At 52.2% G+C, this 26,847-nt stretch overlaps 1 long non-coding RNA gene across 1 annotated transcript; it reads right to left on the bottom strand.

The window, feature by feature from the left end:
* Positions 1–9,620: 9,620 nt before the first annotated feature.
* On the bottom strand, positions 9,621–25,267 carry LOC127472618 (uncharacterized). Its single transcript, XR_007905083.1, has 10 exons — positions 25,072–25,267; positions 23,758–23,919; positions 21,839–21,887; positions 18,677–21,279; positions 18,364–18,560; positions 18,163–18,257; positions 16,232–16,538; positions 11,655–11,759; positions 10,636–10,830; positions 9,621–10,267 (listed from the first exon to the last, which is right to left on the bottom strand). It is a non-coding gene; the product is annotated as an uncharacterized LOC127472618 (long non-coding RNA).
* Positions 25,268–26,847: the final 1,580 nt, after the last annotated feature.

Genomic DNA, 26,847 nt, shown 5'->3' with positions numbered 1-26,847 from the left:
ACCAATCAGCGCTGACTCCGCCTCTTGACTCCACCCCGTGGGTGGGGCCAGTGCTCTGTATAAGCAGAGTACATACCGGACGGCGGTGGGTATTCTCCCAGACACGCAACAGAACAGCGACAGTGAAAGAAGGCACCCAAGAGAAAAAGCAAAAGATTCTGACAGCCGTGGGCAGTGAATCAAGCATATAGCCCGAGAGGGGCTTATTGGGCATCACTGTGTGTCTGTCTTTTGCTAACCCTAAACCTAACCCTAACCTTAACTTTTGCTAACTCTAACCCTAACCCTAAATTTCCTAACCCTAACCCTTTCTAACCCTAACCCTAACTCAAAACCTAACCCTAACCCTAACCCTTTCTAACCCTAACCCTAACTCAAAACCTAACCCTAACCCGAACCCTAACCCTAACCCTAAACCTAAACCCTAACCCCAACCCTAACCCTTACCCTAACCCTAACCCTAGTAGCTTGCAGTCTCTTTTTAAAGGTTAGGGTCAGGGAACAGGGTTTGCACATAGCTTGCAGTCTCTTTTTTAGGGTTAGGGTCAGGGAAAAGGGTGTGCACATAGTTTGCAGTCTCTTTTTTAGGATTAGGGAAAAGGGGTTGGGCATAGCTTGCAGTCTTTCTTTTAAGGTTAGGGTTAGAGAACAGGCTTTGGGCATAGCTTGCAGTTACTGTGTGGACCAATCAGCACTGACTCCGCCCAGTAGGTGGAGCCAGTGACGTGGACCAATCAGCGCTGACCCCACCTCTTGACTCCACCCAGTGGGCGGGGCCAGTGCTCTATAAATGCAGAGTACATACCGGATGGCGGTGGGTATTCTGCCAGACACGCAACAGAACAGCAACAGCAAAAGCAGAGACCCAAGAGAAAAAGCAAAAGATTCTGACAGCGGTGGGCAGTGAATCGGGCTTATAGCCTGAGAGGGGCTTATTGGGCACCACTGCGTGTCTGGAACGGGCAAAACCTGCAATTATTAGATCGCGCATTGAGACAGATTCTGCCTAACCCGAACCCTAACCGTAAACCTAACCCTAACCCTAATCCTAAACCCTAAACCCTGACCCTAGCCATAAACCCTAAACCCTAACCCTAAGCCCTAACCCTAAACCCTAACTCTAACCCTAACCCTAAACCCTAACCCCAACCCTAACCCCTAACCCTAACCCCTAACCCTAACGCTAACCCTTGCTAACCTTAACCCTTACCCTAACCCCTAACCCTAACCCAAACCCTAACCCACTAACCCTAACCCTAACCCCTAACCCTAAACCCGACTGTAACTCCTAACCCTAATGCTACACCTAAACCTACCCCTAAACCCGACTGTAACCCCTAACCCTAATGCTACACCTAAACCTACCCCTAAACCCGACTGTAACCCCTAACCCTAATGCTACACCTAAACCTACCCCTAAACCCGACTGTAACCCCTAACCCTAACTGTACACCCAAACCTACCCCTAAACCTAATTGTAACCTCTAACCCTATATCAAACTGTAACCCTAATGCTGACTGTAACCCTCTCTCTAGGCCTAAGTCCAGGTTTAGGGTAAGAGTTAGGGTTGAGGTTTGGCCTAGGGTTAGGTGTAGTGTTAGGGTTAGGTTGTGGGTCAGGCCTAGGGTTGGGGTGATGGTTACGGTTACGGTTAGGTGTTGAGTTAGGGTTTGGGTTGGCCTAGGGTTATGCGTAGGGTTAGGGTAATGGTCAGGGTTTAGGCTAGGTTTAGGTTTAGGTGTAGGGTTAGGGCCAGGTGTAGGGGTAGGATTAGGGTTTGGGTAATTTATAAAGCTAGGTGTAGTCCTTGCCGTAGGGGTAGGTGTAGGGTTTGGGCTAGGGTTTGGCTTACAGGTAGGCCTAGATTTAGGCTTCGCGTTAGGTGTAGCTTAGGGTTATGAGGGTTTTTTGGGTGGTTCTTTTTGTGTTGTGAGCTGTGTTTGTGCTGTTATTTGGGTGGTTTTTTATGTATTTTTATTAATTTTTATTAAAAATTATTTATATGTGCAAATCTATGACTGTCCACAAGGTGGTAGCAGTTCTATTAATTTTCAGTTGCAATTGCATTTTTTTTTCAGCAGGTGGCGGTATTATACTATTTCTTTAAATGCAGTTCCCGTTTTCTGTCAGGAGGTGGCAGTATTTCATGTGAAATATATGTGCAATTACTGTTCTATGTCACCAGGTGGCAGTGTTGCTATGTGGTTTTTCAGTCATTGGGAATTTGGTTAAAATGAGGTGGTTTTTTGTGGTTTTTCTGTTAAAAATTCAATAATTGGTTCTAGTTGGATGGTCCTGTGAGTAAGCAGTTAGCAAATTACATTTTTTGCAGCAGCTGCAATTACCACATAATTACCTAATTACCATCTAATTAGGCTCTTCTCCTCATTTTAGTTTTTTGCAACCAGCCTAAGACAATTAAAATCTGGAGAGGAGCCTAAAAAAATTAAAATCAGGAGAGGAGCCTAAAAAATTTAAAATCAGGAGAGGAGCCTAAAAACATTAAAATCAGGAGAAGAGCCTAAAAAAATTGAAATCAGGAGAAGAGCTTAAAAAAATTAAATCAGGAGAAGAGCCTAAAAAAATTAAAAACAGGAGAAGAGCCTAAAAAAATTAAAAACAGGAGAAGAGCCTAAAAAAATTATAATCAGGAGAAGAGCCTAAGAAAAATTAAAATCAGGAGAAGAACCTAAAAAAATTAAAATCAGGAGAAGAGCCTAAAAAAATTAAATCAGGAGAAGAGACTAAGAGAAATAAAATTAGGAGAAGAGCCTAAGAACAATTAAAAGCAGGAGAAGAGCCTAAAAAAATTAAAATCAGGAGAAGAGCCTAAAAAATTAAAAACAGGAGAAGACCCTAAGAGAAATAAAATCAGAAGAGCCTAAAAAAATTAAAATCAGGAGAAGAGCCTAAGAGAATTAAAATCAGGAGAAGACCCTAAAAAAAATTAAAAACAGGAGAAGAGCCTAAGAGAAATAAAATTAGGAGAAGAGCCTGGGCACTGCATGGGCAGCAAGAGCTCTCTGTGCTGGCACCTTTTGTCTGGGAGGAATCCTCGTCTGTATTCAATTCTGGGACTTGGACTGGCAATTTCAGTGCAGGACTCCTGCAAGCGAACAACAGCCCTTTCTCCCAGGCAAGAAAGTGCCTACCCTCAGGGTCTCAGGTGCAGTTGCTGGGCTAGCCTAGGCACTCCGTGGGCAGCAACATCTCTCTGTCCTGGCACCTTTTGTCTTGCAGCAATCTTCATCCGGATGCAATCTTGGGAGTCGGACTGCCAGTTTCAGCGGAGGATTCCTAAAAATGAAGAACACTCCTTTTCCACAGCAAAGAAAGCACCGGCCCTTTTAATTTCAGGTGCAGGTGGTGGGCCAGCCTGGGCACTCCTTAAGCAGCAAGAGCTTTCTGGTGTGCTACCTTTTGTCTGGGAGGAATCCTCATCCGTATTCAATTTTGGGAGCTGGACTGCCCATTTTGGCTCGAGGAGTCCTGCAAGGTAACATCAACCCTTTTCCCCAGGAAAGAAAGCCCTTACCTTCATGGTTTCAGGTGCAGTTGGTGGGCCAGCCTGGACACTCGGTGGGCAGCAAGAGCTTTGTGTGGTGTCACCTTTTGTCTGGGAGGAATCTTTGTCCGTATGGAATTTTGGGACTTGGACTGGAATTTCAGGGCACAATTCCTGCAAGTGAACAACAGCCCTGTCTCCTAGTAAACAAAGTGCTTACTCTTCGGGTCTCAGGTGTATTTGGTGGGTCAGCCTGGGCACTCTTCAAGCAGCAAGAGCTTTCTGTGGTGGCACCTTTTGTCTGGGAGGTATCTTTGTCCGTCTTCAGTTCTGGGAGAGTCTCGATGTTTCCTGTTTGATCTCTATGACTTTGGAAGTCTCAGCTGTCAGTTTCAGCTTTTTAGTTTTGGGGTTTTTTTCTCTTTTTTTTCACTGATGCCTGCAATTGTTCACTGGGTGTTTTTGTTTCTTTGTTTTTGCAAGAAATTTTTGGCTAAAGGTGTTTACAATTCTTTATGGAAAGTCAAGAGAAAAAATTATAGCCCTTAAGTTGCAGAATTAATGGTTAAATTACATTACTTCTCAATAATCATTCACAGAAACAAATGAACACGAGACAATCTTCAAAGTGCACGGGTGCAACTTGTATCTCCCCCGCAAACCCCTGCTCTCCTGACTGAACACTCCTGACTACTCTTACTGAGAACACTGCAGAACCCTTGCCTCAATCAGCTTAGCATTTCAGCATGCTAATGATACATGGTAAGGAACCTATTCCACTGATTTCTGAGTCTACACATTGGGCAGAGCAGTTCAAGGCTACATCACACTTCCTAAACATGTGCTTTTGTACAGAGGAGGGCATGGACCAATACTATGGAAAGTTGTGCACTTCCCCTTCTCCCCCGCTGACAATAACCACACAAGGCACTAGCTAAGGCTCAAAGGGGGCTTGTCCCAGTCCAAGTGACTCAGTGAAAGATAAGCCGGGGGAAAAAAACCGGCAAAAGCCCCAGACAGCAGGGCATTCTCTTGCTTCCAAGGTAGGACCAATTATCTCTCTACGAAAAGGGAAAGAGGCAAGGGTTCATCAAGCAATGCACAACTTAGCAAGTAAGTTTAACAAATACCATCAGGTTTTGAGCACAGAGGAAATAAAACTCACTGTTTTTAATAGCAAAAATATCGGTGGAAATTACTGGCTTGGTACAGCAGTGAACTTCTTACAGCCTCTCATACTTACGAATTTATCAGAAGCAGCAGTTTCAGGTGCCTTCCTTTGGAGACCAGCCCCAAAGCAGAAACTCCTTTTGACTGCTCCTGAGAGAGCCTACTGGAACTTTGGGTTCTCAGCAAAGTGACCCCCTCCCCTGAGTCCTGGCTCCCCTGCCCAAGCACTTCCAATGCTTATATTCCACCTCACTCCCTGTTTTGCATATTCATATCAATAAAAGAAACCTCTAAGCTCTTCCTCCCATCTGAGCTGCATCTTCCCTGCACTCCCACATTCCCCCACCTGTTCACATGCACTACTCCCCTCTCCTGCACTGCCTCTTGGCACAGGGCTCATCTCTTGGCACCTTCCTTGAGCGATGATCCATCTCCAGACACACCCAGGGGCTTCCTGCAGCTGCTGCAAGATGTTCTCACCATCACTGCTTCAGAGACTCCCTGGAATGGGCTGCTCCCCTGCAAAAGCTCCCGACATGAAGTGCTCCCAGATGATCACCCAATGGGGCCTCCCCCTCATCATCCTCACTGGCCACACCTGGGGCTGCCCCGCATGGGAGGGGAGGGCACGTGGAACCACAGGCGAGGGGGAGGGAGACGAGCTCGAGGGGGCGGAGCCAGGCACCTACTTTTCAAGGACGACTGCAGTACTCCGTGTTCATCAGCAGGTGGCAGCAGTGGTTGAAATCCCAGCCCAGATCTCAGACTTGCTGTGTTACACTGAGAGGAGACACAAAAAACCCTCCGAATACACCGTTTCTATTTCCGTCACATTCAGCATATTTTCTCATACTTTCACACCCTTTCTTGGTTTTTTACATATAAAACTTATATTTGTATTTTCCAACCCTATATATCTATATTCAGAATTTCTTATACTATAAGATCCTATATATAATGCAGCTGTTACAAGGTTCTATTTTGAAATCAATTTATACAGAAAGTAGTATTTTTTTCAATATATAGAAAAATGAGAAATGTTAGTCTTCAGGCATTTTTGGAAGGACCCTGCATAAATCCCCTCACTTCCCATCAACCTGACCTGTATGAGGATGGTGCCTTGCCTCCGCTCAGGCTCTACTCAGCCACACTCCCTCTCATTTACTGTGCTCCAGTCAGTGCCAGATGTCTCAGCCCTACCCTCCGACACTGTTGCAGGGAGATCAGCCCATGAAGCTTTAGAATGTGGCTGTATGGGGATCAGAATATGTGCTAACAGACCCACCTCAAACCGAATCCACAGCACCCACACCCCAACCTCTGTGCACCTCAGTCTGTAGGGACAACCTTTGCAAAGGGGTCTTTGGAATGAACACTGGACACAGTTAAAGAGTGCTGAATGCAGGGAAAACTTGAATGTTCTCTGAAAGATCTGAATACCACACTGAAAAAAGAGAATTTTCTTTTAAAAAGTAATTTTATTTTATATTTTTATGTATTTTATTTTATATTTTCTACAGAGTTCCTAGCAAAACTTTCCCATTACTGAAGAGAAAAAATACAGGTCAGGCAAGCTTATCCAGCAGTAGTGAAACACGCTCTTCATGGTGCAGTTGCACCTGTCCTTGGAACTCCACTATGATCCTGGCACTTCATCTTTGCACTGACAAAGAAAACTGCACTGTGAAAAGAGTGCTGAGATAAAGAAGGATACATTAAGTGGAAAAGAGGGACACACAAAATAAATAAAGAGCATCTGTAAAACTTTCCATACACAAAATAACTTCTGCTGGAGGGTGAATTTCATTTCTTTTTTAATTGACAGCCTGAATGAAGATAAACCTTTCACCAGAAATCATTTGAAAATTCTGTTTTTACAAGCAATAATAGGGCACTAATCAAACCACCAGTCTTCTGCAAACTGCTGAGCCTCTCCTCAGAGTCGAGGGTGCGAAGCTTTGGGGCCAGCCCTGCTGTGGAGCACAGGCACTGGTGGCCCCAGGGCTGCTCAGCACGGCAAGACTGACACTCTCCTCCTGATGAGTTCAGTGTCCCTAGACACTATTGTGTTAAGGACTGAGGAAGTTGGACCTGTGTCTGACCAGGACATGTGCAAACCAAATGCTGGGGACTGGTACACACCTTGCACTCCTGCAGCTCTTACAGTCACATTCCAGAGAAAACAGCCAATTGCACCCTCACTGCTCATTTCTTAATCCCAATCCCACACTTCTTTGGCAGTTGGAGCACCACTTTTAGAACCCAATTACAGCCTATTAGAGAGCTCCCTGTCTAGCAGGGACAGGGACCCCTGGGATACTCTCAGCAATGCCTGAATCCATGGCAGGGACCTTGCTTTGAGCTCCCCAGGGCCGGGCACCCCGAGGATCTCCCCGAATAATCCTTTCGGTGCACGCTGGAGTCCTCGGGGTGCCCCAACCCGGGGGGCACCAACAGCACTGTCTCTCCAGGGGGCCCAATTTGGTCCCAAGCTTTCAGTGGACAGTCCAAAAGGGATTTCAAGAGCCCTTCTTTGGAACCCACCAACGTGTACAGGTAGGAAGCCACAAGAAGGCCTCATTTCTAAAGGCAGGGGGATCTTGCCTGTGTCCCAGACTGGTCCGGGGATCTGAGGCCCTTCCCGAGAAAATCTCGGTGCTGGAGTGAAGGCCCAGAGATCCCTTGGAGCCACGGGAGAGCAGGTACAGAGTCCCTCCTGGGGGGCCAATTTTCCTGCCTGAAATCAGCTCTTCAAAGAAGCCTCTAAGACTCAGTTGGTGAGCTTTAGAAGCCAGGCATTCCTATACACTGTGAGATATTTTAAGGCTTTACTGACTGAAAAGCAGAAAGCTTTTATCATCGACACCTGACCTCCCACAGACAGCTCCTTTCCCCTTTCAGTACAAAATTATTTTCATGGAATCACTCAATAGGAAGTGCCCAGGAACCCCAGACTGTGCTTTTCAGAACAGAAAATAAACAGAAGAAAGGAGTTTTGCACAAGTGTAACATACTCCAGAACAGACCTGACTTTAGTTCTACCCTTTGTGTTCAAATATTCCATAGAAAAGCTCCAGCAGGAGAGCTGGCACATTCCCAAGAGTATCCTGGAAGTCCCTTTCACGAGGGTTGTAGGAAAATCACAGTTGTATGAGTCCCTTGTGCCTGCAGATGCCTGGGGATCCTCTTCAGCTGCCTTGTGCTCTCTTAACAGCAGAAAGGGTGCTGAGACAGGAGCAAGGAAACCTTTAGCATAAAGCTGGGAAGGAATCTAAAGCTTCCTTTCCTGGGAGCTTTGTGAAGTCTACAGACGAGAAAGTGAAAATTTGCATCTCCTTTGGTACAGGTGTCAATAGAGGCTGAGACTTTTTGCCTTTTTCAGACAACTGTGCCCTTTTTGGCTCCCTGGCAGCTCCCATGGCACCAGAACCCCCTTCCTGCACACACACGGCTGTCACACTCAGGCACCCACACACCTTTGCTCCAGCCCACACGTGGCCAACATTTCCTCACCCTGGACATCCCAAGGGGAGTATTTTTGCTAGAGAGCACAGCAACCCCCCTGTCCTCGCAAACTGCCTCCTTGCAAAAAAGGAATCATTTTTCCTGGACACTTCCCCCACAGTCAAGGTCTTTTAAAACTGCTGTCGTGCCACTAAACCTGCTCAGGGTCCCTCCCAGCTTCTGCCTGTCCTTGCATTTAAAGGCACGGGCACATTCTACCTTCCAACAGCAAACCCAGCTCCTCACGGGCAGTAGAAGCCCTGCTCTCACCTGGACAGACTGCCGGGCTCGGCACAGCTGTGGCTCATGGAGCAGCTTCCCAAGGCCGTTCTCTCTCCCAGCAGGAAGCACAACTCGCCTCCGCACCAGGGGAAACCACGAGCGAGGCTGCAAATGGACACAGAACGAGCAAAAAGCATTAACGCAGCACCAAAAAACCAAGTTAAAGCACTCTTTGCCTCATAACCCTGCACGGGGAAAGGCTTTGGGATCCCAAAGCAAACCCTCAGACACCCAGAGAGCACCAGCCCCGCAGCCCCGCCACGGCTCCCCCCGGGGTTACCCGGCAGGTAACGGGCTTACCCAGGCCCCGCCGACCAGCACAAGGGGCCCCTAAACGCCCCCGGCTGCCCCGGTGCACAAACCCAGCGGCCAAGGCGCTCTCCCCTCCGCAGCCCGGGCAGCAGCGGGGCCACACCCTCAGCCCTCACACACAACCGCCCCCACCTGCCCCGCCGGCCCTTTATACCGCGGGCCGGCAGCGCTGCCCAATCAGCACTCGAGCGCCTCCGCCCAATCCCAGCCCGCCTGGCCCTGCGGCCCCGCCCCGCCCGCTCAGCCCGGCCCCGCCCCTCGGCGCGGCCCCGCCCCCCGTTCTCTCTGCGCGGCTCCCGCCGCAGCCCCGGCGGGCGCTGCTGGGGCCGGGGAAGGGCGGGTGGGAGCTCCGCGGTCACGGCCCGGCCGGGAGCTCTCCCGGGACAAGGGGAGCGGGGCCTGCGGGGACAGCGGCCTTCTTGGGGGCGGGCAGGGCAGGGCCGGGCGGCGGGCCTGGGCGGGTCGAGGGGCGGGGCCGGGCGGGCCGGGGGGCGGGCCTGGGCGGGCCGAGGGGCGGGGCCGGCGCGATCCCGCGGCGCTTCGCTCTGGGCTCCGGGGCTGTTCCGGGCTGGTTTTGGGTGCGGGTTTTGGGGCACTGCGCACACCCTGCCCTGGTCACAGCCCCGCCCCAGCTCGCTGCACTCCCCGCACCCCTTGCTCAGCTCCGCGGGGATTTGTGCCTCCTCTGAAGGTGGCAAATGTCTGCAAAGTCAGTCGGGAAGCCAGAGAGCTGCAGCCCCCGGGCCCCGCCGCGGCTTCCCCGCCCTCACCCGGCACCTCCCGCCCGTCCCGCCCCGCAGCGCCGCTCCCGCTGCCGCCCTCGAACCCAAGGAACGAACCCCGTGCCCCCAGCACAGGCCGGTCCCTCCCCGGCAGCCTCGGCAGCGCCGGGAGCGGCCGCAGCCCCCAAGGACGGGCGGGGCGCGCCGGGAGGGGCCGCGCGGGGCGGGGGCGGGTCCCGCGGCTGCGACCCCGCGGGGAAGGGACCCCCGGGCCGGCCCCGTCCGGCCCCGCCGCTGGCCCTGCTCGGCCACCGCCCCTCGCCTCGCCCACAGTTTTAACATTAATCCAGAGCACTGCAAGCTCCCAAGTGCAGGGGATTTCCATAGACTTGTTATTTTTCTTTTTTTAATGACCACGTTGCTAAAGTCAGGGAAATACAATCAGCATTCCCTAAACACCATCACTTCTACATCCACCTGTGATCAGGGGCCGATGGGCAGCAGCCTGCCCTGGACGGGCTGCAGGGATGGTGTGAAGGCCACTGTTGCCCAGGTTTGAAGAACTCTGGCCATGATCCCCGGCCCGTGGACAGAAAGTCCAGAGCCAACGGGAACTCCAGCCAGCTGCAGGCAGATGTTACTCTGTCCCAGTTTGCCAGGGGTGGGCACGAAGGGGCCCTTCCCCGTTCAGAAGTGGAAGTCGTCCCCTGTGCAGAGCCCGCTCTGATCCTCGGCCTCGTGGGAGCCAATTCCCTTGTCCCAGCCCACTTCCTGCAGAGAAGAAAGGGAAAGATTGCACAGAAGGGAGACATTCTTCCCTGGGAGGGTGGGGAGGTGGCCTGGCACAGAGAAGTGGTGGTGCCCCATCCCTGGAAGTGGCCAAGGCCAGGCTGGATGTCTATTAGAAGGTGTCCCTGCCTGTGGCAGGGGGTGGAAGGAGATGATCCCTGAGATCCTTTCCAACCCAAACCACTCCAGGATCCCAGGATGATTCCATGCTCTCTCTCTGCATTTATTTGGCATCATTTCCTCTCAAAACCAACATCTCCAATTTAGTTGATTGCTAAAGCCATCATTTTAAAATCATCTCAGGAATCCAAAGGGACTGGAAAACACACAGAAATCATTCCTGCACCCACCAAATCATTAGGAATTGAAACCCGATTCCCTCATCTCCGTCCTTCTTTTTTTTGCCTGGAAAACCTGATGATCCCCACTGGCTATTTTCAGGCTGCTTTTCTTCCACAGCTCCTTTCTCCCGGCTGAAACCTCCTGGCATATTCAGGGCTTATCTGGAGGGAAGCCCCTCTGAAGTATTTCCTCTTGTGGCAATTCTGTGGGATGAAGAAGTAAAAAAAGCACGTCAAGAGCTCCTTCTCCCCCCTTCCCTCGCAAACACCCTCCCAGCTTGTCCTTGGCAGCTCCATCCCCCCCGGCACCCGACGCTTCGGCTCCGCTGGGAAAGGGACAGCAAGTGCAGAAGCAAGTTCAGGTCTGGGCAGGGGCTCCCTGGGGAACGGCACTTCAGTGCTTTAGTCCGTGGCCTTTCCTGCTGCCCTCCCTCCTGGAGGCAGAGGATGACCCGTCCCTTGTTTCTCCCACGCTCGCAGACCCAGGTCCTGCTCCTTTGGCCCCACTTTTCTTAGCAGACCCGGCATCATTTCCCAGGGTCCCCAGGAAACTTCTGCACTCGACCCATTGCTAAGTGCAGAGCACAGGGCAAGGGAAGGACAAATTTCTCAGCACCCACCCCCTGGAATTTTCCTTCTCCGCAGCACGCTCCCGTTCCCGCTGTCTCTAGAGGTGCCCGCACGAGTCCTCCTTCTCCCAGCACCTCAGAGAATGTCCTTTTCACCCAGGTCCTGCTTACCGTCGTCACACAAAACACGCTGACAACATTTTTCACGATGCCAGTGGAGAGCTATCAGAGCACACTGCACAGGGAAGCTGAGCCTGCCCCATCCCTGCAAGTGTTCCAGGCCAGGCTGGACGGGACTCGCAGCAACCGGGGACAGTGGAAGGTGTCCCTGCCCACGGAAGACAGGCTGGCCTTTGAAGGTCCCCTTCAAACCAAATCGCTCTGGGATTCCCCTCCAAAATCACTCCCAAAGAGACACAGCAACCAAAGCAGAGGGACTGCACTCCCAGCTTTTCTTACCTGCAGGCACACACAGCACAGCACGTTGGACATAAAAGCCACAGGGTTAGTCCTGCCAGAGGTGTCCGGCACAGTGTCCACGGTGACCGAAGGGAAAGAGGGAGCCTGGGAACACGGAGTAAAAGACACCTTCATTAGGACTACACTGAGCCATAGCCAGGTCATTCCCACAGACAGCTTCACCGTCCAGTCCCACAAAAAGCACTGACCTCCCAGGGCCTCAGTTAGGATGGCTCCTGACGCTGACCAGGTGAACACCTCCGTTTGCCCCGGCAGGTCAAGAATAACATCCCTGGGAAGAAGTCACCCCCAACAACAAAAAGGGAAAATTAGTGAAGCACGGGGTCCTCTTCTGACTAGATTGCCACCAGCATTCCATAGCAAATGCCATGACTATTCTGTTACAGACGAGAAAACCCCGTTCTCCCAAACAAACAGTGAGGAGATTTAGGGGCACGCCTGAAAATTTCATGTGAGGAACTTTTTGTAACTAAGGAGCAGGTGCTATCTTGAGTTGAAGGCATCAATTTGACAGACACTTAGGACAGCAAACTCTTCAGCAGAGCAATTAATTGCTGCCTATTTGAACAGCAGGGGAGAGAAAATGACAGTCGAAGGGAAGACAAGAAAAGCAGAACTGGAATCAGCAGACTTTTCTTCCATCTCTCCCGAGAAAGTCTAGTTTGTCTGTTCTAATAATTCTATGCCCTTTTCTACATGAAACTTAGACCAAGGCTGAAAAAACAACTAGAAAACACGGAGAGAAGCTTTTTAGAATTTCACGTGATTTTCCCAAACCGATGCCAGAAAAGCAGAACTCGGTAGAATGTACTCACCTCGAGGCCTTTGGTCTTTTTTTCCATAAGCTTCGTCACCTGATTGAAAAAGCAGAGTAGACTCGGTATTTAGGCTCCCAACAGGAAAACTTCCCCTTCATTTCCTAAAAGAAACTACATTAATCTGCACAGCTGCAGGCGCGTCTCCAGCTGTTAAAGCCTTTCAGCTTTTCGGAGGGTGAGAATGCCCTGCTAAGGAAGGCTGAAAACTGCTCGGAGCCTGCACAGGTCCAAGAGCCCCTTGATTTTGTCTGTGTTCCAGTCCCGGGCTAAAGAAAGGGCAGAACAAGCGCAGTTGTTCCTTGCCTTTTCCCTAAGAGGTTCGGCCAGGTGCTGGGCCAGCCCGGGCACTCCGGGGGAAGGCCGGCAGTGCCCAAGCAGCGCCGCTTTGCCAGGGGCGTCGCTTGCAAGAGCGCCGCCGAGCGCCGGGCCCTGCCTCACAGTCGCCGCCTGGCGGACACGGCCGGGAGCGGCACTGCAGCCGCGCGCCCCCCCCCCCTTGGCGAGACCCGCGGCGCCTTTCGCGCGTACGGGCCTTTGTTCCCTAAAACCTGCCCTTGCCTAGGAAAAGCTGAGCAATTCACAGAGTTGCTGTTTCCAGCCCAGCTTCCCAAAGGATTTCTCTCTCCCGGCAGCACAGACAGGGTCCCCGAGGCAGCGCAGACCCTCCCCGCGAGGGGGGGAGGGGGGGAAAGCCAAGGCACATCCGAACCCGGCCGTGCGGCGGCACGCAGGTGCAAGTTTCTCCGCAGAGGCGAGCAACTTGCCTGTCGCTTCCCCTGCCTGCAGTCCCCTATGGCCGCGGGAGAGGCAGAAGAGCGGCCCGCGCCCCCCCCCGCGCCGCGCCCGGGGTACCCCGGGGCCGATCTCCGTCGGATCTGCCGCCGTGGGTCGCTTCCGGGGAGGAAAGGCGGCGGCGCAGCCCCGACAGCATCTCCAGGGCACGGCGGGACCGAGCGGGAGCGGGGGCGGGAGCGGAGCGGAGTAGAACGTGGCGGGCGGGCGGCGCGCCGCGTGCGCGCCTGGAAGTCCTCGCGCGTGAACCGCGCGCCGCGGTCCCGAGACGGGGCTTCCCGCTCCGGTGCCTGCCGCCGCCCACGAACCTGCCGCCCGCGCCCGGCGCCGCCGAGCGCCCCGCCCTGTCCCCACAGCGGGAAGCGGCGCGGCGAGACGGCGCTGCGGGCGCGGGGTGGGGGTCCGGGTCGCGGTGGAGATCAGGCAACAGGATAGACGCCTCTCTGAGGCGAGGGGGGCCTCTCGTCGCCATCTTTAGTGTGGCCTGGGCTAAGTTCCGGTTCTGGCGGCGCCATCTTGAGTGTGGCCATGGGGCGGACTTCCGGGCCGGGGCCGCCCTCTTTAGTGTAGTCTCGGCTAAGTTCCGGTCCTGGCCCCGCCATCTTTACTGTGGGCTTGGCTGACTTCCGGGCCAGGGGCTTTGGAGGACTTTCGGTCGCTCTCTACTTCCGGTGACCGAGTTTACCCAAATTAGAGTCCCTCCTCGCTAATTTCTGCGCTTTCACCCCAAAAATCTTCATGTTATTCCCCCCACACACCCCGGGAGACCGTGAGTCCCGCCGTGCCGCCGGGACCGGCCCTTAACTTGAGCAGGGAGCGCTGCACCGGCACAAGAGCCACTGCGCATGCGTCGCCGGTCCCTCTCCTGCCTGCCCTTACTTACCACGTGATCTCCGGCGTCTTGCCAACGACTGCGCATGCGCCGGCGTCGCCACCTTGGCTTGCCCTCCCATCCCGCCGCCCGACCGCCCGGCTTCGCTTTCTTACTGCGGCTCCCCCTCCACTTTTCCGGCTCCCTGGGGTTCCCTCACCCACATTTCGGGGTCCCCGTCTCACATTTTAGGGGTGATGACCCCGCAATTTACGGTTCGGGGGGGGGGAGGAGAGGAAACGGGGTGCCCAAGAAGGGGTTTCTTTTTTTTTTTTCTCTTTTGTTTAATTTTCATTTTATTTCCTTTTTAGTTTTTTTGCTTTTATTTTTTTTAATTTTCTTTTGTATTTTATATTTCCTTTTTTGTTTCGTTTATTTTTTATTCTCTTTATTTTTCATTTTCTCTCCCAGTGCTCCCCAGTAACACCCAGTACTCCCCAACAACCCTCAGTAACACCCAGTGCTCCCCAGTACACCCCAGTAACACCCAGTGCTCCTCAACAACCCCCAGTAACACCCAGTGCTCCCCAAAAATTGACCCAAAACCGACCCAAATCACCCCAAAAGCTGACCCAAAACTGACCCTAAAAACTGACCCAAATCACCCCAAAAGCTGACCCAAAACTGACCCAAATCACCCCAAAAGCTGACCCGAAACTGACCCAAATCACCCCAAACAATGACCCCAAACTGACCCCAAAAACTGACCCAAATCATCCCAAAAACTGACCCAAAACTCTGCATTTATTTGGCATCATTTCCTCTCAAAAACAACATCTCCAATTTAGCCATCATTTTAAAATCATCCCAGGAATCCAAAGGGACTGGAAAACACACAGAAATCATTCCTGCACCCACCAAATCATTAGTCATTGGAACCCGATTCCCTCATCTCTCTCCTTGTTTTTCTTGGCTGGAAAACCTGATGATCCCCACTGGCTATTTTTAGGCTGCTTTTCTTCCACAGCTCCTTTCTCCCGGCTGAAACCTCCTGGCATATTCAGGGCTTATCTGGAGGGAAGCCCCTCTGAAGTATTTCCTCTTGTGGCAATTCTGTGGGATGAAGAAGTAAAAAAAGCACGTCAAGAGCTCCTTCTCCCCCCTTCCCTCACAAACACCCTCCCAGCTTGTCCTTGGCAGCTCCATCCCCCCCGGCACCCGACGCTTCGGCTCCGCTGGGAAAGGGACAGCAAGTGCAGAAGCAAGTTCAGGTCTGGGCAGGGGCTCCCTGGGGAACGGCACTTCAGTGCTTTAGTCCGTGGCCTTTCCTGCTGCCCTCCCTCCTGGAGGCAGAGGATGACCCGTCCCTTGTTTCTCCCACGCTCGCAGACCCAGGTCCTGCTCCTTTGGCCCCACTTTTCTTGGCAGACCCGGCATCATTTCCCAGGGTCCCCAGGAAACTTCTGCACTTGACCCACTGCTAAGTGCAGAGCACAGGGCAAGGGAAGGACAAATTTCTCAGCACCCACCCCCTGGAATTTTCCTTCTCCGCAGCACGCTCCCGTTCCCGCTGTCTCTAGAGGTGCCCGCACGAGTCCTCCTTCTCCCAGCACCTCAGAGAATGTCCTTTTCACCCAGGTCCTGCTTACCGTCGTCACACAAAACACGCTGACAACATTTTTCACGATGCCAGTGGAGAGCTATCAGAGCACACTGCACAGGGAAGCTGAGCCTGCCCCATCCCTGCAAGTGTTCCAGGCCAGGCTGGACGGGACTCGCAGCAACCGGGGACAGTGGAAGGTGTCCCTGCCCACGGAAGACAGGCTGGCCTTTGAAGGTCCCCTTCAAACCAAATCGCTCTCTCATTCCCCTCCAAAAAAACTCCCAAAGAGACACAGCAACCAAAGCAGAGGGACTGCACTCCCAGCTTTTCTTACCTGCAGGCATACAGCATGTTGGACATAAAAGCCACAGGGTTAGTCCTGCCAGAGGTGTCCGGCACAGTGTCCACGGTGACCGAAGGGAAAGAGGGAGCCTGGGAACACGGAGTAAAAGACACTTTAATTAGGAGTACACCGAGCAATAGCCAGGTCATTCACACAGCTTCACTGTCCAGTCCTACAAAAAGCACTCACCGAGGCCTCAGTTAGGATGGTTCCTGACGCTGACTGGGTCAATACCTCCCTGCAAGCCCGCTCCGCTCCTGCCAGGCACCGGGGCTCGCCCCCAGGGGGGCTTTGCCAGCACCCAGTGGAAATTAAAATTACAGCCTGGGCAGGAAATTCAAATTACAGGCCGGCAGGACCGCTTCTGGCCGAGGCCACCGGTCCGTGCAAGTCAGACCACTGACCACCCAGGGCTGGGGACTTTCGGGGGCACGCTTCCAGGTTTTATTCTCCAGAGACTCCAGTTCTTCCTGGCACCCCTTGCTTCAGTCTTCCCCTGCTGGAAGAGGTCACTTCAGTTTTTTGAGGGGCCACATTGCCAAAGCCCGGCCAGTCCGTTCCCACGAGGAAAGGTAGCTTTGTCTCGTGCAGGATGCTGAGGGGGGAGACACAAAATAAAAGTTTAATTTAAAACAACTTCCGAGAAGAGAAAGCAATTCAAACAGAAGGCAGACGAGACTCGTGCAAAACCCAATACATTTGACTTCAAAGGAGAATTATTTCCCTCTGCACCTCAGAGAACGCAATTTTCACCCGGGTCCCACTTACCATCGGCACACGAAACGTGCTGACAACATTTTTCGTGATGCCAGTGGAGAGCTATTAGAGCACACTGCACAGGGAAGCCGAGCCTGCCCCTGGATCCCTGGAAGTGTTCCAGGCCAGGCTGGATGGGACTTGCAGCATTCAACCGGGGATGAGAGTGGAAGGTGCCCCTGCCCATGGAAGACAGGGTGCCCTTTAAAGGTCCCCTTCAAGCCAAATCGCTCTATGATTCCCCTCCAAAACAACTCCCAAAGAGACACAGCAATCAAAGCAGAGGGACTGCACTCCCAGCTTTTCTTACCTGCAGGTACACACAGCACAGCACGCTAGACATAAAAGCCTCAGGGTTAGTCCTGCCAGAGGCGTCCGGCACAGTGTCCATGGCGACCGAAGGGAAAGAGGGAGCCTGGGAACACGGAGTAAAAGACACTTTAATTAGGAGTACAGCGAGCAATAGCCGGGTCATTCCCACAGGCAGCTTCGCTGTGCAGTCCCACAAAAAGCTCCGGCTCTGGATTTAAGCTCGGAGAAGCCCGGCAGTGCCAAAACACCCCCGCTCTCCGCTTCCCAGCCCGCCCCGACCGCCGGGCGCTGCCTCGCGGTCGCCGCCTGGCGGACACGGCCGGGAACGGCACTGCAGCCGCGCCCCCCCCCTTGCGAGACCCGCGGCGCCTTTCGCGAGGACGGGCCTTTCTTCCCTAAAACCTGCCCTTCCCTAGGAAAAGCTGAGCAATTCACAGAGTTGCTGGTTTTATCCCGGCTTCCCAAAGGACTTCTGTCTCCCGGCGGCAGCGGCAGGGGCAGCGGCAGGGGCAGCGGCAGGGGCAGCGGCAGGGGCAGCGGCAGGGGCAGCGGCAGGGGCAGCGGCAGGGGCAGCGGCAGGGGCAGCGGCAGCAGCAACGCTCCCCGGGAAGCCCTGACCGAGGCTGGGAATTGACACACAACAAGCCAAGAGCATTAACTCGGCCCCAAAACACTCCACAACAGACCAATTTACAGTCACCTTTGCCTCCTCGCCCCCGCGCAGGTCCAGGCTTTGGGATTCCAAGGCAAACCCCGAGAGGCCCAGAGAGCAGCAGCCCCTCAGCCCCAGCACGGCCTCCCCCGGGCTCCCCCGGCCAGGAACCGGCCCAGCCAGCCCCTGCTGTGCAGCACAGCAGGCGGGGGGATGACTTTTGGGACCCCTCCCTGGCCGCTGCAGAGCAATGCAGGCATCGGGGCCAAGTCCTGCCCGGACCCCGGGCACCGCAGACAGTTCAGCCCCAAACCAAATCACTCTCTGATTCCCCTCCGAAATCACTACCAAAGAGACACAGCAACCAAAGCAGAGGGACTGCACTCCCAGCTTTTCTTACCTGCAGGCATACAGCATGTTAGACATAAAAGCCACGGGGTTAGTCCTGCCAGAGGTGTCCCGCACACCCACGGCGACCGAAGGGAAAGAGGGAGCCTGGGAACACGGAGTAAAAGACACTTTAATTAGGAGTACACCGAGCAATAGGTGGGTCATTCCCACAGACAGCTTCGCTGTCCAGTCACACAAAAAAAGCACTCACCAAGGCCTCAGGATGGTTCCTGACGCTGACCAGGTGGATACCTCCCTGCAAGCCCGCTCCGCTCCTGGTCAAGGCCACCGGTCCGTGCAAGTCAGACCACTGACCACCCGGGGGGGAGGGATTTTCAGGGGCATACTTCCAGCTTTTATTCTCCAGAAACTCCAGTTCTTTCTGGCCCCGCTTGCTTCAGTCTTCCCCTGTTGGAAGAGGTCACTTAGTCTTTTTGGGGGCCAGATTGCCAAAGCCTGGCCGGTCCATTCCCTCCACACCCCCCGCGCTCAGGGCCCGAGGGGCAGCCCTGCCCTGCACAGACCCCAGGCTCGCCTTCAGGCCGTCTGTCCCAAGGCTGGAGCGATCCTGCCATCAGCCCGTGGCCACGAGGGGCACAGAAAGCCCAGGGCCAACAGCAAATCCAGGCAGCTGCAGGCAGAGGTTATCCCCTCCCAGCTTTTTGGCAGTGGGGGGGAAGGTGCCTTTCCCGGCCGGCAGCGGCATCGTCCCTGCCGCAGAGCCCGCCCCGATCCTGGAAGCCTTGGAGACAATTCCTCTGTCACAGCCCACTTCCTGTGGAAAAACAGCAAAGATTGGATCTTAGGAGAAAATCCTTCCCTGTGAGGGTGGGGAGGCCCTGGCACAGGTTGCCCGGAGGAGCTGTGGCTGCCCCATCCCTGGAAGCATTCAAGGCTAGGCTGGATGGGGCTTGGAGCCACCTGGCACAGTGGCAGGTATCCCTGAACAAGATGATCCTTAAGGGCCCCTCCAACCCAAACCACTCCAGTATTCCATGAGGATTCTGTGAGCTCTCCCTGCCATTCATTTGCCACCGTTTACTTTTCAATTTAAATTCCCACATTCACATGGTTTGTTAAAGGAATCATTTTAAAATTATTCCAGGAAAAAAAAGGGGAGCAAGTGTAAAACATACAAGAATCATTCCTATGTCCACCAAATCATTAGAATTGGAAGCGTATGGCCTCACCTCTGTCCTTGTTATTGTTTCCTGGAAAACCCTATGATCCCACAGTTTTGAAGGGAGATCCACTGGAATGACCAGGTTTGCTCTGACAGAGAGTCAGGGGGTTTTAGATCACTTGTTCCTCTGCATCCTTACTCTTTAACCAGGTTTCCCCCAGAACCATGCTGCGGGAAAAGGTTGGAATTACTAGAAATGGATCAAGTTCACATGTTGTCCCACTGCTTTCCCACTATTTTCCAATTCTTGGAATCACCCACCAATGTGCCCTAGGAACCCACTGTGAAATAGACCAATCAGAGGGACATCTGGAAGAGAGAAAACCAGATCCAGCAGCAGCCAAACCAATCCCATGGCTCTTTTTACCTGCTCTCCAGGTGCTGCTGCCAGAGCTCCCAGCAGCCGTACCCGTTCCCAAAGAGGCCAGGTGGTGCCGTGGAAGACACTCATGACATGCAGGAGGGTGAGGAGGCACTTCTGGACGTGCTCTTTGCTGTGAATTTGGATGCCAGAGTCCTGATTGTCTTCATGGTCCCTTCCAACCCAAACCAGCCTGTGATTCCATGATCAGCACCTCTTCCAAGTCCCTCCCAGAAATGTCCTCCCCTAACCCAGAACTTCTCCCCTCCTCTTTCTGGCACATCAGGGATGTGCTGCCAAGTGCCACGGCACGGCAAGCCTCGGCATTCCCTGGGGATGGCAAGCCTCGGCATTCCCTGGGGGTGCCATTCCACGCTGACCTTGTGGTTTCAGTGCTCCCTCAGTCCCAATTTCAGTTGGGAGTGTCTCAAAGAGCAGTGCGTGTTCCCCCTCACACCCCACCACTGGCACAGATGGGATGGCACTGACTTACTGGCTTTGGGATTCCTTAACTAAAAAGCAGGTGCGGGAATATCCTGTCCCAGGAATATCCAGAGTGCCCCCCCTGCAAATTCCTGAGCCCTGTCCAAAAATCACCAGGTGACACGAGGGGTTTATCCATAGTGTCTGTTTTCCATGATCCAGCACTTCAGTGACTCCAGAGTCAAATAAATCAGGATCAATCCCAGGTCACACAGACTAGGACAAACCAGCTGCTGTGCTGGAAAGGGTAATTCCAGAGGCTCATCTCCCATTACTGGGAATTCAGGGCTGCAAAGAGCCTGGCAGTGATCCTGGATTCCTACCAACTAACCCCACCCAACACTCACTTCCAAGTGCTGCTGCAGCACCTCTCTGGGGAAAGGTGCCCAGTGCCCAGTGCAGAGGGGATTCACTGAGGTCCCTGACCAGTTTCCCAGGATGGATGGGAAGCTGCCACGGACAGGCTGGATCTCAGGAGAACTCCCTTTGAGTAGGTTCCTGAAAGCTTCTAAAACAGGGACTTGTTCCCAAGCCTAAGGTAGCTGAAATCCCGTGGCTCGCCGGCCTTCCTGATAAAGTGCTGCAGAAGTGAGCTGGGTGTGGCAATCTTCCTTTCATCTGACTTCAGGGAACAGCTGGCTGAGATTTTAGCTAAACTTTAAACCAGCCCATGACACATCAGATGGAAAAAAGTAGAACCAGAAGGTCCCTTTTCCCAGCTGAAACCTACTGGGATATTCAGGGCTTATGTGGAGATAAACCCCTCTGAGGGATTCCATACCAAATATCATGGAAATTCTGAGAGATGTAAAATCAAATCAAACACTTTCAGAGGAAGTTCTCCCACTTTAATTCCCAAACACCCTCAGAGCTTGTCCTTAGCAGCTCAAGTCCTGCACGACACAGAGCCAACACTTCGGCTCCAGTGGGAAAGGGACAGCAAATGCAGAATAAAGTTCCATCTCACCTTCAAGCAATTCCCAAGGAGCTGATGACACTCCAGTGAAATCCTGGCCCGGGACAAGACTGTCCTGCCTGTGGATCAATCCAGGCTCCTGCTGTCGCTGCTTTTGCTGCTTCAGGAACTTCAGACATTGTTTCTGCAGCCAAGATGAGGATTTCACAATTTATTTTCAGGTTTAATGCATTTTTTTGTTGTATTTTTAAATGTGGTTGTATTTTTAAATTTTGCTATTATTCTATTTCCCTAAATTACTGCTCAGAAGTCTGACAAAACTGGGTAACTAATGGTCTGTTTTGCTGTTACAGAACAAACCATGTGGTTTATGAAATTCCAGTATGTAGAATACACAATCACAGACACAACCCTACTACAAACAACTTAGTTTGTTATTACAAGGTTTTGTCATGAGGTTCTTATTTACACCCGATACCTAAAATCCTTTCAGGAAAACCTACACAAATTTGGCAACAGTTCTCATTTCTCATAATTAGTGTTTGAGCACACAGGAATCATTTCAGGCAATTCCCTGCTGCCCACACAAGGTCACTTTGGACCTCTGAGTGCTTCCAAGTCTGTCCCACTGACCAAACTGCACCACGTTCAGCATTTGCCTGTTGTGACCAAAAACCCTCCCAAATGTTCATCCAGAAGAATGTCTTCTCTGCAGTGGTCACAGCTGTAAACCCAGTACTTACAGATCTGATGGCAGGAGCGATTCTTTTCCAGAGATACCGCGTGTTATTCCTAAAAAAAATGAAGTTCGAAATACTTGTCAGTCACCAAATGCTTGCTGAAAGGAGACACCAAAAGGTGTGTCCTGAACAGTCTCAGTGCTTTGAAACAGTCCTTCCAGGCAGGAATATTTTACACTGCAGTGCAAAAGCAAAGCTACTCTTGAAGAAGTTGTTAATACTGTTAAATAGTTTTGCTTGGTTTACCTGAGAGGCCTGCCTGGGATTGATGCTCTAAAATTTTTGCTTGTCTGAAAAAAACTTGCCTGAGAATAATGTTGTTAATACTTTTGCTTGCTTGAGAAACCTGCCTGAGAATCCTATAACCTTAAAGATAAGACACACAGTTTGCAGATGGAAAGGATGTATGTTTTTGTATTGCTTAAAAGGAGAAATTAAACAGAAATTAGCCATCCAAGAACAAAGAAGAACCAGTTTCAAGACTTGGAAATGGGACAACTGAAAGGGGGCTGTTAAACATTGTTTGTTAAATCATATACAGTATGAGTAAGGGTTTTATAATTTTTCTACTAACACTTAAATAGAAATAGTTAATAAAGAATTAATGTAGAATTTTTTTATGCTCAAGTTATGTATGTGGCAAACAACATACATTGCTCAACTTGCTGAGAATTTTATAACTTTTAAAGGAAGGGGAGTGGGAAAGGAACATAAATTTTGCAAACAGATAGAAAATATCTTCAAACTGACAAGCAAACAATCAGCATTCAAGGCTGCAAAACAAAAGACTACAGCACAAGAAAGGATTCATTTATGGACTAAAACCCATATGGACTAAAACCCATTTATGGACTAAAACTGTTTTAGAGACTGCAATTGTCACAAAAGGACGCTGGATGGCAGCAAAGACTGTGAAATAATTACAGCAGACTTGTACAGTGTGGGCATGAACTAGGCAGGATTTAAGAAGAAAGTGTCATGACTTTAGAACACAGAAGGGTTTTGTGTTTGTAATATTGCTGGAGCACTTATTATGGACGGATTTATCCCCAGTGCACCCCATTACTGTCATTAAAGGATGGCTGCCTAGCATTGATAAAATGTTGGTGTTGGGTTCAATCCTTGTTTCACTCTCCAGCAGACAAGGGTACTGAGGTAGCAGAGCAAACAGCTCATTAACATTTAGTTATTGACCTTTAGAGCTCAGAAGCCAAACTGAAACTATTACAAGTTCCAAGGTGTAAAGTGTAAAATAGTGAAAAAGTCTCACCGCTTTTCATTAAAGCACAATTCTAAAAATCCACAGTTGCAAAACTTCAAATTCATCTGAACCAAGGTCATCTGCATTAAATATTCAGTATCAGCCTTCAGGGAATTTGCCCTGGAAGAATATACACCTACAATCCAGGAAAACAGTCAAATCTTGGAATTCCCCACACCAGTGCTTCCTTTGGGGCTTGGTACTCAGATGTGGCAGTGACATTCATTTGGCCTGAATAAATAATCATCAACTTCTCATTCAAACCCCAAGTGCAGTGACTCGAGTCAGAACTCAGGGGATTTCTGCTTCCTGCAGGTTCACCTCCTTCAAGCCAACAGCATCCCTCATTTTTAACACAGACAGTCCAGAGTTATCCTGCTGGAACTGAGACACAAGGAGCAGCCTGTAACCCTACTCAAAACAAATGCAGCCTTGAACAGCTACAAATCAAAACACTGAAATGTCTGACACTGCCCAAAAGCAGCCAACTTCACTATATAAGGAACTTTATTCCTAAATTTCCCAACAGTTCCAAGGGGGGGGGGAGCACACAAAAGAGAATGATTGTTTGTTCAGATGGAGGGTTGAAAGAGCCTTAATCCCATGAATATCACTCTCTCCTTTCAAACACAGCATTGCCCACTGGCATTTTGTTACTCACACAACCAATTCCTCACAGTCTGGCGGCTGCAGCTCGAGCTGCTGGTGACAAACCCCGGGTCTGAAGGCACAGGTGGAGAGAAGCCACTCACAAGTCGTTGTGCAGCAGGTACAAAGCCAGAAGCTGGCCATAAACAAGGGCTGCTGCAGTCCCTCCAAGGGCCTAAAAACAAACACAAGTCATTTGGTTACACATTTTAAGAGCAGTAGGATACAGAACACAGCAGGAAGCCAAGTATTACGAAAACTGAACACTCCAAGACAACCGATGGAAGTTTTTTCCACATCCCATCATAGGTCTGGGCAACTTTTTTTTATATCAATGCAGTTGTATCTTCCAACAAAGCTTCAGGCTGCCCAAACCATGCACCAGCCACTGCTCTGAGCTTGGGAATGGCAATGGGACAAAAGGCAAGGCAACTGACGGGAATGTGGGGAGTCAGAAGCAGCCCTCCCTATCGGGGAGTGTTGGGAGCACAGCCAGTGCCACACTGCCCTCGGCACAGCCGGCCGGGAACAGCTGTACTCTGTGCTCCTCCAAAGGACGGGAATGCACCTTCGCAGTTCCCACACTCAACTCTCCCACCCCCACAAGGCACTCTCCTCCTCCTCTGGGCCCTGGTGGCCATCACCTGAGGCAGCAGCAGCTCCCGCTTCCAGCACAATTCCCTCCAGCTCCACAGCACCCCCCACAGAACTCAGGGCTACGAGGAGGCTGCAGCAACACGCTGGGCACACGAGAGGGACCTGCGCTCAGCACAGGAACAGCAGCTGGAGCTGGATGCTGCTCCCCTGGAACCAGGGACCCCTTCCATTGCAGGAGGGAATTTTCCACTGCCCAGCTACAGGCCCAACACCAAAGTTCTGCTGGTGCCCGGGATCACACACAGGACCACCTGCTTCCCTCCACTTGCTGAGGCAGCCACATCTAAACTCAGGATCGCAAGAGCTCACAGAGAGCAAAATCCTTCAGTTCACTGCAGCGGGATGCGCGAGCTCCACGTTTAGACAAACACTGGGAACTCTACCCAAGGATAAATCTCTGTGGATGCCACGCGGGAAGAGCCTGTGCCGTGCCCGTGGTGCCACTTCCGCAGCCCCGGCTGCTGCCTGGAGCCCCGACAGTGCCCGCAGCACTTGGGCACTGCTCGGGCAAGAGAATTATACCGAAATGTACTAATTTGCGTGAAACTGGAGAGTTTCTCGAGGGCTTTCTGGCGAGCCCAGGGGGCGATTCTGAACACTGAGCCCTGCGCACCTCACACACACAGAGGGAACCCCGGGCCCTGCCCGCCCCATCCCCGTGCCCCCACACCTCCAGCTCCCGAGCGAGTCTCGCTCCGCTCTCCACCGCCTCCGCCATCGTCCCTCACGCAGCACGAGCTCTGACGTCACTTCCGTCGCCAGCCCCCAAAGACTTCCGCCCGGCTCTCAGTGCGCGGGGACGGGGGGCGCCCGGGCGGGGCGTGGCCAAAGAGGGGGCGTGGCCATGGCGAGGGCGGGGCCATAGTACCGTGAGGGGTACGCGCGGCGCGCGTCGCAGGGCCGCGGCCTGTCGGGGTCGCGCAGATGAATCCTTTTTAAACCGCCGTATTTCTGCGAAATAAGCAGAATTCCTGTGTCACAAACAGAATTCTCTCCGGTTTGCTGTCTGTGTACGTCGTCTGTCGCGGGTTGTATGAGATACACGCCCCCATCCCGTATTGCACATGACATGCACGTCAGGGATGTACTTCAGGGAGAGAAAGTGCTGTCCCAGCTTCGTGCCTGTTTATAATGGGTTTTAAAAGTAGTTTTACTGTAGCGGTTCTTTATCCTTGTTCCCTATAAAATCCTCTGTTACGCAGAGCAAACTGTGTGGCCAGAGAGATACCACAGAATCCTGGAATGTCCTGAATGGGAAGGGACCCACAAGGACCATCCAGTCCAATTCCCGGCCCTGCCCAGGACACCCCAACAATCCCACCCTGTCCGTGACAGCATTGTCCAAACGCTCCTTGAGCTCTGGCAGCCTTGGTGCCGTGCCCACTGCCCTGGGGAGCCTGTTCACCCTCTGGGGGAAGAACCTTTCCCTGATATCCAGCCTAACCCTCCCCTGACGCAGCTGCAATATCTATACAATATAGCATTCACTATATACACAATATAGGATTCAATATATATACAAGAGATCATCTGTATCTCTGCCTATATCCTATGAAATAGCCCATAATGTGCTCAAATGTCATTTAACAGCACAGGTGCTACTTTAGAGGTGGAACCGCCCCTCTGCCGTGGCCTTTCTGTGGCTCCAGTTCCCAATCCCAGTGAGACCAGGGGGCTGTTCTGAGCACTGAGCCCTCTGCACCTCACCTGGGGTCAGCACCGGGACCCCCAGTCCTGCCCAACTGTCCCCAAAAGCAGGTTCATGAGCCATATTTCTGACTGGAGGAGGGTTGAACATGTTTGCAGCCTGGTTTGAGGCAAAGGAATTGATGGAAAATGGCAAGATTGTCACCAGATCTTTGCAAGTACCGGGGCCACAGATATAAACTCACAGTTTTAGGGTAAAATTACCCCTAATGAGGAGGCTCATTTTCTGCAAACCTTTGCTTTCTGATATGACGAATTTGCTTTCCACGAACATCCCCACCCCAGGTCACAAGGCCTGACCCCACCACTTCTCTCCACCTCCCATCCCCAGCACTGCCCCAAACACCATTCCCTGAACCATTTATTCCTCTTGTGGAGAGTTTCCCCAAGCTGTGCTCCAGAGCTGCACCACCTGACTCTAAAGTTAGGATGCCCGGTGCAAGCCTGTTCCAAGTGTGCCAGGGTTGTCCAGAGGCGCTCCCCACACTTCTGGGTTGAAACAAGGAAGGAATAGGGGTGCTCAGCCTCTCGATGCTCCGGCATAAAGGAAGAGCGGTGTAAATCCCGAGCCCTTTGCCGCAGGGTCTCCGCCATCCGGGAGAGGTCTTGGCTATGGAAACAATAAAACTAAGGGGTGTTTGTGTACGCTTTGGGATGTGCCCAAGGGAGAGCATCTCGGAGGAGGGCTCCAGGCAATGGCACTGCTGCTCTGCCGGCTCAGGCCTCGCTTTTCCCAGCA

The sequence above is a fragment of the Manacus candei genome, unplaced genomic scaffold, assembly GCF_025592945.1.
Source record: "Manacus candei isolate 608988 ecotype Guabito, Panama unplaced genomic scaffold, ASM2559294v1 h1tg000029l, whole genome shotgun sequence".
In the NCBI taxonomy this organism is placed as follows: Eukaryota; Metazoa; Chordata; class Aves; order Passeriformes; family Pipridae; genus Manacus; species Manacus candei.
This window is presented reverse-complemented; position numbering and strand designations above follow the sequence as displayed.